Below are 11,185 nucleotides of genomic sequence, written 5' to 3' on the forward strand. Positions count from 1 at the left end.
CTGTAGACCAGGCTGGCCTTGGAACTCAGAAATTCGCCTGCCTCTGCCTCCCAAGTGCTGGAATTAAAGGTGTACACCACCACTGGCCAGCTGGAGGGCTGTGTCTTACAAGGAACAGGTTAGCAGTTATTATTAGTTCCCGACTCATTAGTGATGGATGCCTCATGATCACTAACCAGGCTGTTGCCACTTGAGTCTCTGCGAGCCTGGGAGATCATGGCCAGGAGGAGAAGGAACATGCTGACTTGGCCTCATCTCCTTCGCTGAAAGAAAGGAAGGAAATGTCTGGCCCTGTGCTTTCTGATGCTTAGCTCTTGTGTGGGAGGTTCTGGTCCCAGTGGAGAGGAGCATTGTGGTCCACTTGGGGTTTAGCTTCTCCTCCTCGCCATGGCAACTGTCTTTCTAGGCTGCCCATGCCATCCTCCTTTCTTTGTTCTCCTGATGGCCCTGGTTCCACCTCTGTGCTCCTGATGGCCCTGGTTCCACCTCTGTGTTCCTGATGGCTCTGGTTCCTAGCCTCTCTGAGCCTCCTCGCCTCCCTGTGAGTTCCTCTACTTTTGTCTGAGAAGCCATCTTGAGTTGACTCTAACGTATAATATCCCCAGACAGACTATCTTTAATATCCAGAGTTCTATGGTTGTCTTAGTTCACTGGGGTGCTTCTATGGCCTGGAAACCAAAGCCACACCAGTTCTGCTTACTTTTAGAACTCTTCCATCTACCTCGGTGGGGCAATGGGCTATGCGCAGACAGCCTGGTCTCCAGTCAAGCTGAGGTCTTGAACCCCGGTGGGACCCAGTGGGTGGTAATTTCCACCTACATGGGACAGAAGGCGTTCCATCATGTCTCTTGGACCCCTGGCTCCTGTGGAAGTTATTGCCTCCACAGCTCCCACAGCCCCTACATGGGAGGTCTGTGGGGGCAGTAATGTCCCAGGCTTCTGGCATTCTGGCTAGACTCCACCCCCACAGTTACCTGGCAACAGCAAGACAGTCCAGCCCACTATAAGAGGGGCTGCTTGGCCCCTCCAAGCTCTCTTTAAGCATTTATGTTTCTTATGCTCTAACCCTCTTTCTCTCTTTCCCTCCCCCCCCTCTCTTTCTCTCTTTCCCTTCCCCCCCTCTCTCCACGTGGCCATGGCTGGTCTCTCTCTTTCTACCTTCTCTCCTTTCTCCCTGCCTTTCTACCATAAAGCTCTAAAACCACAGACTGTCTCTGCTCATCAAGGCCCACTGCTTGAACGAGGGGATAGGCTTTCTCCTAATGAGCCGAGTCTAACCTTTCACCAGAAGGCCTTCCTGCGCTCCAACCATGGACCTGACCAAGGACTCTCACCCGACCCAGCGCCCCCTCTTCCCCTGCCCTTTCTTCCCTTCATCTTTCTTCCCTTCATCCCCAGGGCCGAGAGCCCTATTCTGTTCTCAGCTCCTCCACCGTATCCAGCGTGGGATGCCGGAGACTGAGAACCTGGTACCTGGGGCTGCCCCTTGTCCACCATCAGTGGGGTCAGTGGCTTAACACAGCCAGATGCCCACCCGGGGCCGTGTGGAAAGCATGCGCAGTCTTCCGGTGTCTGCCAGTTCAGAGCACTGGAACTCTGGTGGGACATGGGTTCTTTTCCACTCCCCTCTTTCCCCCACACCTATGACCCTGCACACCTCAGCACACCGAGCTCCATGAGCCATCTATGCAGGTCTTAATGGTGGCCATCTCAATTTCCCAATTAAGGAAACTGAGTTCAGAGAGGTTTGCTGGGTAGCCTAAGGTCTCACAGCCAACACGTAAGGCTGAAATGCAGTCTATCTGACTGCCAGGCTGCTGTCCCCATATCATGGAAAGGATTGCTGGGGATGACCCCAATTCATCTGCAGGCCAGTTCAAGTAAAGAAAGCTCTGTGTACCAGATGATGCAGGTGTTCTGGTACAACTATTTTCCCCTAAATTCAGATATCCTCTCCTGGAGGGAGCAGAAAGGTTCCTATGATCCAGAAAGCTAAAGCAAAAAAATGTAAGATTCACAGGGTCTGTCTCCAAGGTTACGCAAACAACAATGGCTATAGAGCAGAAACCTTTCAGCGTTGCTGCCTGTAGAGCAGGCAGAGGCTTCAGGGTTCTTGTTTCATTCCCCATGTGAAGGTGGGAATTTTGGTGATGCAATTGCCTTCAATTCACCTGTGCTCCCGTAACTAGCCACAATAAACTCATCCATCCATCAAGTCAGACTTAGGGGCAGTCGTTTCTTATGTGTGTCACCAGAGCTCTCTCTGGGATGACTAGACATCCACATTTGCCCAGGAAAAGTCACACGACAGATGGTCACTTGGCATGTCCATGCTGGCCTCCAGCCTAGCTGGGCTTGCTCTATAACTTCTGGCCTTAGAAGAACAGGCCTCATGTCCTTCCAGGAACTCAAATCTGGGCTTCCTAATCTGTTCCCTAAGGTCCCAGGATGGTGACTCAATCATTTTTTTCTGTCTCATCTCCTCTTGCTTCTCTTCATATGATGGTGCACTCATAATGTGTTGAGCAGGTGCAGTTCACAAACCTCACCCTTGTCCCTAATACCTTCTTCCCAGCATGCTCGTGGTTCTCAGTGCCTTTCAACTGAGCTCCAGAACTCATAGGCAAGCTTTTATCATCTCCATGAAACTGTCTGAGCCACTGGCTCCAGCTCTTCCCAGACTCAGCCTCTGGGAGGGTTCGTGGGCACCTGTGTTCAGATGTTATTTCCAGAACACACTGATTGAAATAATGGTCCCCGGTCCTCAGAACCTAATAAGACGATGAGTGTTACCTTCTGCGGTAAAGAGGAACTTTACTTGGCTGGTTGTAATTAAACCTTTTAGGGGGATTTATCCTCCTGGATTATTCGGGGAGCCCCAATGGGATCCCCAGGGTCCTTATCAGAGGGAAGCAAGAGAGTCGATAAGAAACAGGACTGAACTGGTGGCTCTCAGGTCATGGAGGCAGGGGACCATTCTCTCCCCTGCTTCTGGGAACAGGCTCTTGGCATTGAGGCTATAAGCAGAACTGATGCTAACTGGTTCTTTCAGGACTAGCATTGGGACTTCACAAACACCTGCCTCAGTTACGTCTAGTTAGACGGTGCTGGCTGCACTTGGACCCAGTTCCAGGCAGCATGGCATCTTCTCTACTTCCTACTTTCTCGCACGGGACCTTAGAAGGACAGACTCTGCCCTCCCAGCTGTGTCCTTAGAGAATACATTCTTCCCTTAAAGCTTGATCCCTTTGACTCCTTGTGTGTGTGTGTCTCTCTCACTGGGCCCCCTGAGGCCCCTCCTCCCCCAAAACTTTACAAGAGAAGCATGGACTTCAGGATAGGAGGGAAGATTAAGACCCGAGGACCACGGAGGCGCCACAGAAGCTAGAAGAGGCAGGGAAATTGGTTCTCCAGAGCAGAGAGCCCAGCCCAGCAACATGTTTCTAGAAACTTCCCAGCAAAGTCTCCCTCTCAGACTGTTGTGTGCGTGGCCAATGAAAGTGATTTCAGACCCTCTGGAGCAGAAAGAGAATAAATTCATGTTGTTTGAAGCCATTAAGCTTCTGGTAGTTCATTACAGGAGGGACAGGACATTAATATGCAGTCTAAAACCAGCTCTAGCAGGAATCACTGGCTCCATCAGTCAAGGCCTTGGCCAGCTGGTGGCCAAGGCGGCTTTGGGTGGGCGTCTCAGTGCTTTAAATTGCTTCTGCTTCTGGGATGAGTGCCCGTAGGTCCCTGGTCTGGTCATCTCTGTCCTTTTCTTGCCCACAGAGGGAGAAGGAAGGAAGGCCTGGGACAGCACAGGATAGAGTTTCTTCCGTGGTTCTCAGGCTCTAAGCACACCATGCTTTCTGCTGTGCCGTGAAGCCCCGCCCTCCTTCCCACACCACGCCGGTTCCAAACACTCTCAGATAAAAACCCAGGATCAAAAAAAAAAAAAAAAAAAAAAAAAAAAAAAAAAAAAGAAAAAAAGAAAAAAAATCAAAAGCACACCAGAGAGTCAATGCTCTCATGGAAAGGTAAGGTGCTGAGTTCGTTTTATGGGTTTTAATTCCATCCACCAATTTGACCGTCATGCTTTAACTTAAGTTCCAGTTTTGTTTTGAAAAGCTTCACCCATGTTAAATGCTTGTTTTGGCTAGAAGCTCAATGATTTGGAGAGTTGGAATGTTGCAGGTCCAGAACCAAATGATCTTGGTCGACCTTATCCCCTTAGTATAATGTATTGTCTACCCGCCCTGTGAGTGACCTGGTGAGTATTCTTGGTGATTACTAGGCAAGTCCTTTGGGAATAAACAAACAACACCCCCCCCCCACCTCCCGCCCTATCTCCATTGGTTCATAGTCTAAGAATGTCATCTGATGACAATCAAGGCCAATAGCAGAGAGATTTCCTCGTTTTGTTGTGAACTATCTACCTGATGTTTCAACTAATGGATTTATGATTTTCTTTGCTCTATTAATATATAAAAAAGCAACTGCTCCCATGTTAGGACATGGGATTTGGTGTAGCTATATCTGTGTTCCTAGGTTGTTGGTCATTGTATTTGACACCAGAATAAACTCTCTTATTTATTCATTCTCCTTTGACGTGAGGGCCATGTTTATTTTTGTGTGTTGACAGTGTCGTATTAGAAGTTAGGAGCGAAATGTTTCCTCAATAGCAGCTCTCAGGGAAGAGTCTGTCTCTCCTCCCAAAGCGGAGGGTGGGTCATCTCCTGAGGCAGTGAGTGAGGGGAGCATGGTAGGGGTGCTGAGAACTGAGCTGCAGGAATCCAGGGCACATGGGGGCCAAGAGTCATCTGAGCTCTGACCCTGTGACAGTGCTAGTACAGGACTGCATTATTACTGGTACTATGTGGGAGGGAATGGGGAGCCTGGTGACGTCGCCCGACCTCTTTACCCTCCTCCAGACTGGGGTCTAAATACAGTTTCTATCCTGTCTCCAAGTGCCGACAAGTTTAACACTCAAGCTATTAATAGTGTTAAAAGGGTGAAAATTCCATCCCACTCTGTTTAGACATTTAGAGAAGAGACTAGAGTATGAGATTAGGGTGGAGCCCCTTTCAATCTGATCTATTGGATTCTACTGGCTTCATTAAAAAAAAAAAAAAGTGGGGCAGGGGGAGGAGACCAGGAAGAAAACACATTTATACCCTGGCCATGATACAGCGCATCTGAAGAGGGGCCAAAGCCAGTACTCTGCTCTTTGGATTTCTAGCTGTGAGCTTTGTAGAAGAAGCAGGGAGTTTAGAATGATAAGAAAGGCTCTGGCCATGTGCTTGGTGACTTCATTTTCAAAGTATTCTTCTTTGGCTCTATCCTAGGAGATCCTTAGTCATAGCACAGATGGCTCTCGCTCCAGCCTGCCACAGAAAACACAGGGAAACTCAACGGCTTTATGAAGCTTCCCTGAACTTACAGCACATTTTAAGCTCTGCCGTTTATGCACACTGTGCACCCGCTGTGGCATCTTTAAGGGAATGTGAGTGACTGTTTCGCATACTGGATTCATCTTAGGGCTTCTTGCACCTCTCCTTTATTTAAAACAAAGTCTGTTGTCTGAAGTTGGAAGCAAGGTAAAAACACAAGCAAAAAGAACACCCAGCATCCCATAACTCAGAGGCTTCCCTTCCCCTTTAAAGGCTGTCTTGGCTGATTTACCTTGAGTTCCTTCTGTCTGTGATTTAGAAAGCGCTCATAGTCGCCTCATATATGTACAAGTCTTAAAATAATGACAAACTTTTCCAAGGGTCTTAAACCTTTCCCTCTCGAATTCTTTTTTTTAAATAGCTACAATCCAGTGTGATACCCGCCATCATTTATTTAAACATTATTCAACAATTGGGCGGCTAGTCTGTTTATAATAACACTTTGAAGAATATCTTTGTGCATAAACCTTTGCCCGTGTTTCCGATTATTTTCATAGGATAGGTTCCCAGAAGTGGAATTACGGAATCAAAAGGTATAAACATTTTAAAAGCTCTTGACACCCATTGCCAAATTGCTTTCCAGAAGTGAATCCAATTTACACTCTTCCCCAGCTGTGTTCATACATGCACCCCCCCCTTCATTCTGCATCCTGGTCCACCCTGAGTAGTACCAGAATTTTTATTTTAAGCTAAAAGCTGTTTACTTTGATTTTTTTTTCTGAGAAGGAGGTTTTCATGTGTTCTCAGCTTTTAAATTCTTTTTATTCTTTACAGGGCTGGTTAAAAAAAAAAAAAAAAAGCTCATGGTTTCAGGCATGACAGGAAAGTACTCTACCCCCCTTGTCCCTTCATCAATGAGTACATGCATACTGATTTGTGTGCAGTCATTTACTAAGGTCTTGAATACATTCTATTTGCATACACAGTGTATACGTTCATAGTGTATTTTGGTATACAGGTGTCTAAAGTTTCAATGAAATCTGAATGTGTCACTATTTCTCTTTCTCTCTCTGATGCTTAAGGAGTGTGTTTTCCTGTGGGATCAATAAGCACTGTGTGGGCCACTGTCATTGTTTTGGGGTCACCTTCCACCAGCCATTCTCTCTTGGCATCTGGATACTGGACCTTGTTCCTCACCCATTTTCATGAATTCCCTTTCTCTTTGGGCTTCTGAATACATTACTCCTGAAATGTGGCACAGTTGAGGTTCTGCCTCATAGTATTGCCAGTTTGTCTGTCTTCTTCAGCAAACTGCCACTAACTTGAAGGGAGGTACGGAGTCTTCTGCATCTGCAACAGTGTCTGGTAATATAGACCTCCTCACCCCCCATAAAAGACTGGGAATGAAACTGGTCCTGCATGTCAGAAGTGGGAGGTGTTATTCAATTTGTTTTCCTGCTGAGAAGACAAAGTCCCAGAGTGGTCACTGGTTTGCTGAGGGATTGGTGGAGATCCATGGATTTCACATTGTGTGCTTTGTCGTTTGTGCTGTGTCTAAGGGGCCATCCGAGTGATGAATGTGCCTAATGCCGCGGGTGGGCATAGTGTGTAGAAGGTGGGCCTACTTGCCCTTCCCCCACAAGTCTTGGCAAGGAGAGGTGCAGGAGTGGAGGAGAGCGCTGCCTTCTCTCTTCGGATGCCGAGGATTTATGGATTGTTATTCCCAGGATCTCTTCCTGGGTTCAGGCTCCGCACCAGCCTGAAGAAGAAATCTCTTTAGCCCTGCTTCCTTTGCTGTCTCCCTTCTCCTGGAGACTCCCAGATTCCTTGGTAGATTCTCCCCTGAACTGAGTGAGTTTAAGGTTTACTAGAGACTCAATTAGATAGACTCCAGGTACTGCAATCTCTACTGCCAGCCCAGACGCAGAACTAATGAGGCACAACCAAAAACAACTGCTCCGTCTCCTCAAGTTCTTTTTTTATGGAGCCTATAAATTCCTAGGAGGAAAATATCCTTGGTGAGTGGCTTTAAACAAGGACCCACATTTCCTAAACAGCGTCTTCTCTGTGGTTGTACACGTATTGTTCTACCCTGAGGAGTGTGGGCTGAGAGACCCTGGTGTAGTTGTAGCCTGTCTTTGGAGCAATGAGGAAGGGGAGGGGCTTGGGCATGAAAAAGCAACCCTTGCACCTCTGCAGGTATACTGCGGGTGCTGGTAATTTCTAACTATCACTGAAACATCTCAGGTTTCCCAGTCACATAAGGGAAGAGAGCAAATCACTTGTGGGAGAGCTCAGGGATCGTTCATTAATAATGGTCATCACTATGGAAATTTACTTATTAGCCCTTGAAACAGCATTTCCGTCCAGACTGACAATGTGAGTCACTGGGCGTATTAAATCCCAGTCACTCCTTATTTTTGCATAGCATTTTAATAGCCTGCAATGTGCTTCCTTAAGCCTTCTTTGTCTGAAGCCTATAAAAACCTAGTCGAACAGTTATTATTCCCACCTGATTAATCAGACTGGGGATTTAAGAGCCTAAGCAATGCTTGTTGCTTTTTAAACAGTTGCTTTTAAAACATGTGACCAGTTGCTTACTGAGGTGTTTTACTAGTAAACCAATGACGGGAACCCGGAACTTGGTCAGATGGTCCTCCAGTGACACCTTGTACCATGACTCATGATGGGACCATCTTGCACAAGCAGTGCCTGATGGCCCCGGAAGTCACCTGGCAGGCAGGTGAGAAATAGTTTTGGTGTTTGTGCATCATCCAGGTCAATGTCATATTTATCTTTGGAGGAGATGTCCTTAGACCCAAAGGAGGAGATGCCCAGAGATCCCTGGGTGTTTTTAGAGGCACACAGTTGAGTGGCATGACCTTGGAGGACTGGAGGACTCTGAAGCTCGGTATATGCGGGATCTTGGATGGGTCCTTTGTCTCCACGTTTCTGCTGTCCTCCTGCACGCTGGAGTGTTGACCTCAAGTCTTATCTCAAACCCTCTTTCCATCCATGATCTCCTTATTGGGTTCTAGGCAGTGGCACTGATGGCTACGAGTTGATGAGATGGATTTGCTATCATTAGTGCCAACTTGATTAATGCCCAGCCTTGTAGATGGCTCTCCCTTGAAGCTGGCCTCACATTGGCATTTCCTGTCCCAGCCATCCGTCATTTGCATCTTGGAACATCTCCTCTGAAACAGCATGGCACATTTGTTTGTCTATTTATCTTCTCAGTGGATGCTGTAGAGATTAGTTTAGATTTGCATCAGCAACATGTGTGGTCCAGGTCAAGTTCCATGAATCGCTGTTCTACCCTGCGGGTGACTTATTGGGTTCACACGCTGGGAACGAATCCTTCCCTGATTATATTTGAAGCAGAAACACACACACACTTCCACTCTTTCCTCTGTGTCTTGGAGATTAGATGCTATGAAATCTACACAACTTTGTAGTTCAAATTTCTTTTGTTAGGTGAGTGTTCAATTTTAGGGCACAATTAATTTTTAATTAAGGGAATTTATGTGGCATTAAAAAAAAGCACATTTGTCTCAGCTTTCTGGTCATCTCCTACCTGCTTGCTCCTACTTAACTGATGACATTTATTATAGGGGAGGGGACTGAGAGCTGCGTTGGCGAGAAGGGGTCTTACTCTTAAATCAAACTGGAGATGATATGAGGACGATCTTTTAATATAGAGGATTTGTGGGTAGGCTTGGGCTAGAGCTGGAATCCAGGGCTGGGCTGGGCTCCCATCTGTCTGGTAGAGACTTCATACTTCCCAGGCCTAGGAGAGCCAGGTGCTTTGGGGTAAACAAGCCAAGAGACATGAAAATGAATGGTGACATGGTGAAGATGAAGTCAAATTGTGTGTCTGGGCCAACAGCTACAGCTTCCTTGCTGACTTTAATGGAGGCGTTGGAAGGCTTGTGAACTGTGTAAATTAAGCCTGGCAGAAACCAGTCCTTCTGAAGGCTTTGGGTCTCATAAATTGTAGTGTGGACAACCTCATTAAAGACCTGGCATCTTGGTTCCTACATTAAAGGAGAGGCCCGGTCACAGATGGCTGCCTATGGCCACTGTTCTACAGGGCAGGAGAGCTGGATGGGAGCCTCAGCATCCCTCTAGGTCTGGGAGACCACGGGGAAGTCCCTTTAATCTTGGCTATAGCTTCCTAGTACCAACATCCTCTAAACCCAGGCATCTCCATGGGCCGGGGCTCCCGTTCACACAGACGTGAGACTCACATACCAAATGGACCACTGAAGGTTGTCAGAAGAGGAACATCTAGAAGAGGTATGGACTAGCATGTTCCATGAGCACTGGGGATAATACCTCGGTGTGCCCAAATCTGAGAACCTCTTCCATTGGATAGATGGTCCTCTAGTTTCTTCTCTCTTTGGGAGAATTATAAGCCCTGACCAAGATTCACCAATCCATGTTCTCACTGTTCTGTATTCCTTCATGTCCAGGAGTTCCTTCTGAACCCAGAACACATTTCTGTAATGACTCTAAGAGGCCCAACACAAATTCTGTTCGGTTTGTGTTGATAATATCCATTAAGATGTAGGGAACATGATTCCAGGTTCCAGTTCACTTCTGGTTAGAGGGGTGAATACCAACTCAACTCATGGGTTTTCCTTCAGCATGCAGTCTAATGAACAGGTTTCTGCAAAGGTCAGATGAGATCATATGCCTACAGAGCAATAAATACATAGGTTCTTACTGAGAGCTAACTATAGAGGTATGGGATTTAGAGAATTAGTCATGAAACATGGGCAGAAAGACCCAGGAAGAGGTTGATTAGGCAGGACCAGTCTTAGGGACCCAAGGAAGCTGTGGACATTCTTCACATCACATGGTAGAGCTGAGGCTCTACAGAGCCAGATTCTTAGAGCAAAAATAATGATGGGAACAAGCCCAAAGTAATTTCCAGCAGAAATAATAGTTATGAAAAAAAAATCACACCTGCAATGATGAGTTTTCGTCTCTATTTGCCTCTGGAGTCAACTCATGATCTGATTTAGCTTTCTATACCTCATTTCTTCAAGGCCCAACCTTGCTATAGTCTCTCAACTCTATGGTCCATCTTCCCATGTCTCTTTGCATCTAATTAGGTCTCAAGATTTTCAGCTTCTAATAATGGTTGTGCAACCAGTTTTAGCTATCTAGAGTTGTCTCAATTTGAACAATTCCTCCTACCTCAGATGTCACTTCCTTGATCTCCTTGAAGGAAGACTTGTATCTCCTTCTAAGCAGGAGGGTTTAGCTTATTCATGTGTTACCTCCTGGAGAGTGCTTGGGACATTGCAAGTACTGATGATGTTACACCAAGGAAGGACAAACACAATCACCAAGTTAAAGTAGATGCATGCCAGGAGGGCTTGGGGGCTTGTTAGGAATTTCTCATTCCTTTTAAGTTATGCCAAAAGGAAAGTTCCAACCATATCCTTCTCCATTCTTGCCATCCAATTAGATGCTTAGTTTACCAGAGAGCTGTTTTCAGAAGTAAGGGTGGCTTGGAAACTTAGTTTGATACACTTGGGCACAGGGATATTGGGACTGGCATTGAAGCATGAGCAAGAACGAGTCAAGGGAAATGGCTATTTATAGAGTGGGAAGGGTGTCATGATCTAGAAACAGAGCAAATGCTCTTATAGCCCAGAATGGTTGGTCACAAAGGGTTAAAGGGGTTGTGTATAGGAGGAGGGAGAAGCATAGGCAGGCAGAATCCTGAAAACTAGGGTTAGGGGTATGGATTTTATGTAACAAATCTAAACAACTGACTTCAAAACACAAATTCTGGT

General features: G+C 46.6%; 1 protein-coding gene across 1 annotated transcript in view; it reads right to left on the minus strand.

The window, feature by feature from the left end:
- The window catches only part of Alk (ALK receptor tyrosine kinase), a 723,531-nt gene that overhangs the window by 128,227 nt on the left and 584,119 nt on the right, over window positions 1-11,185 (minus strand). The window lies entirely within an intron of this gene.

This window comes from Mus pahari, chromosome 18 (genome assembly GCF_900095145.1).
Source record: "Mus pahari chromosome 18, PAHARI_EIJ_v1.1, whole genome shotgun sequence".
NCBI classification, from domain to species: Eukaryota; Metazoa; Chordata; class Mammalia; order Rodentia; family Muridae; genus Mus; species Mus pahari.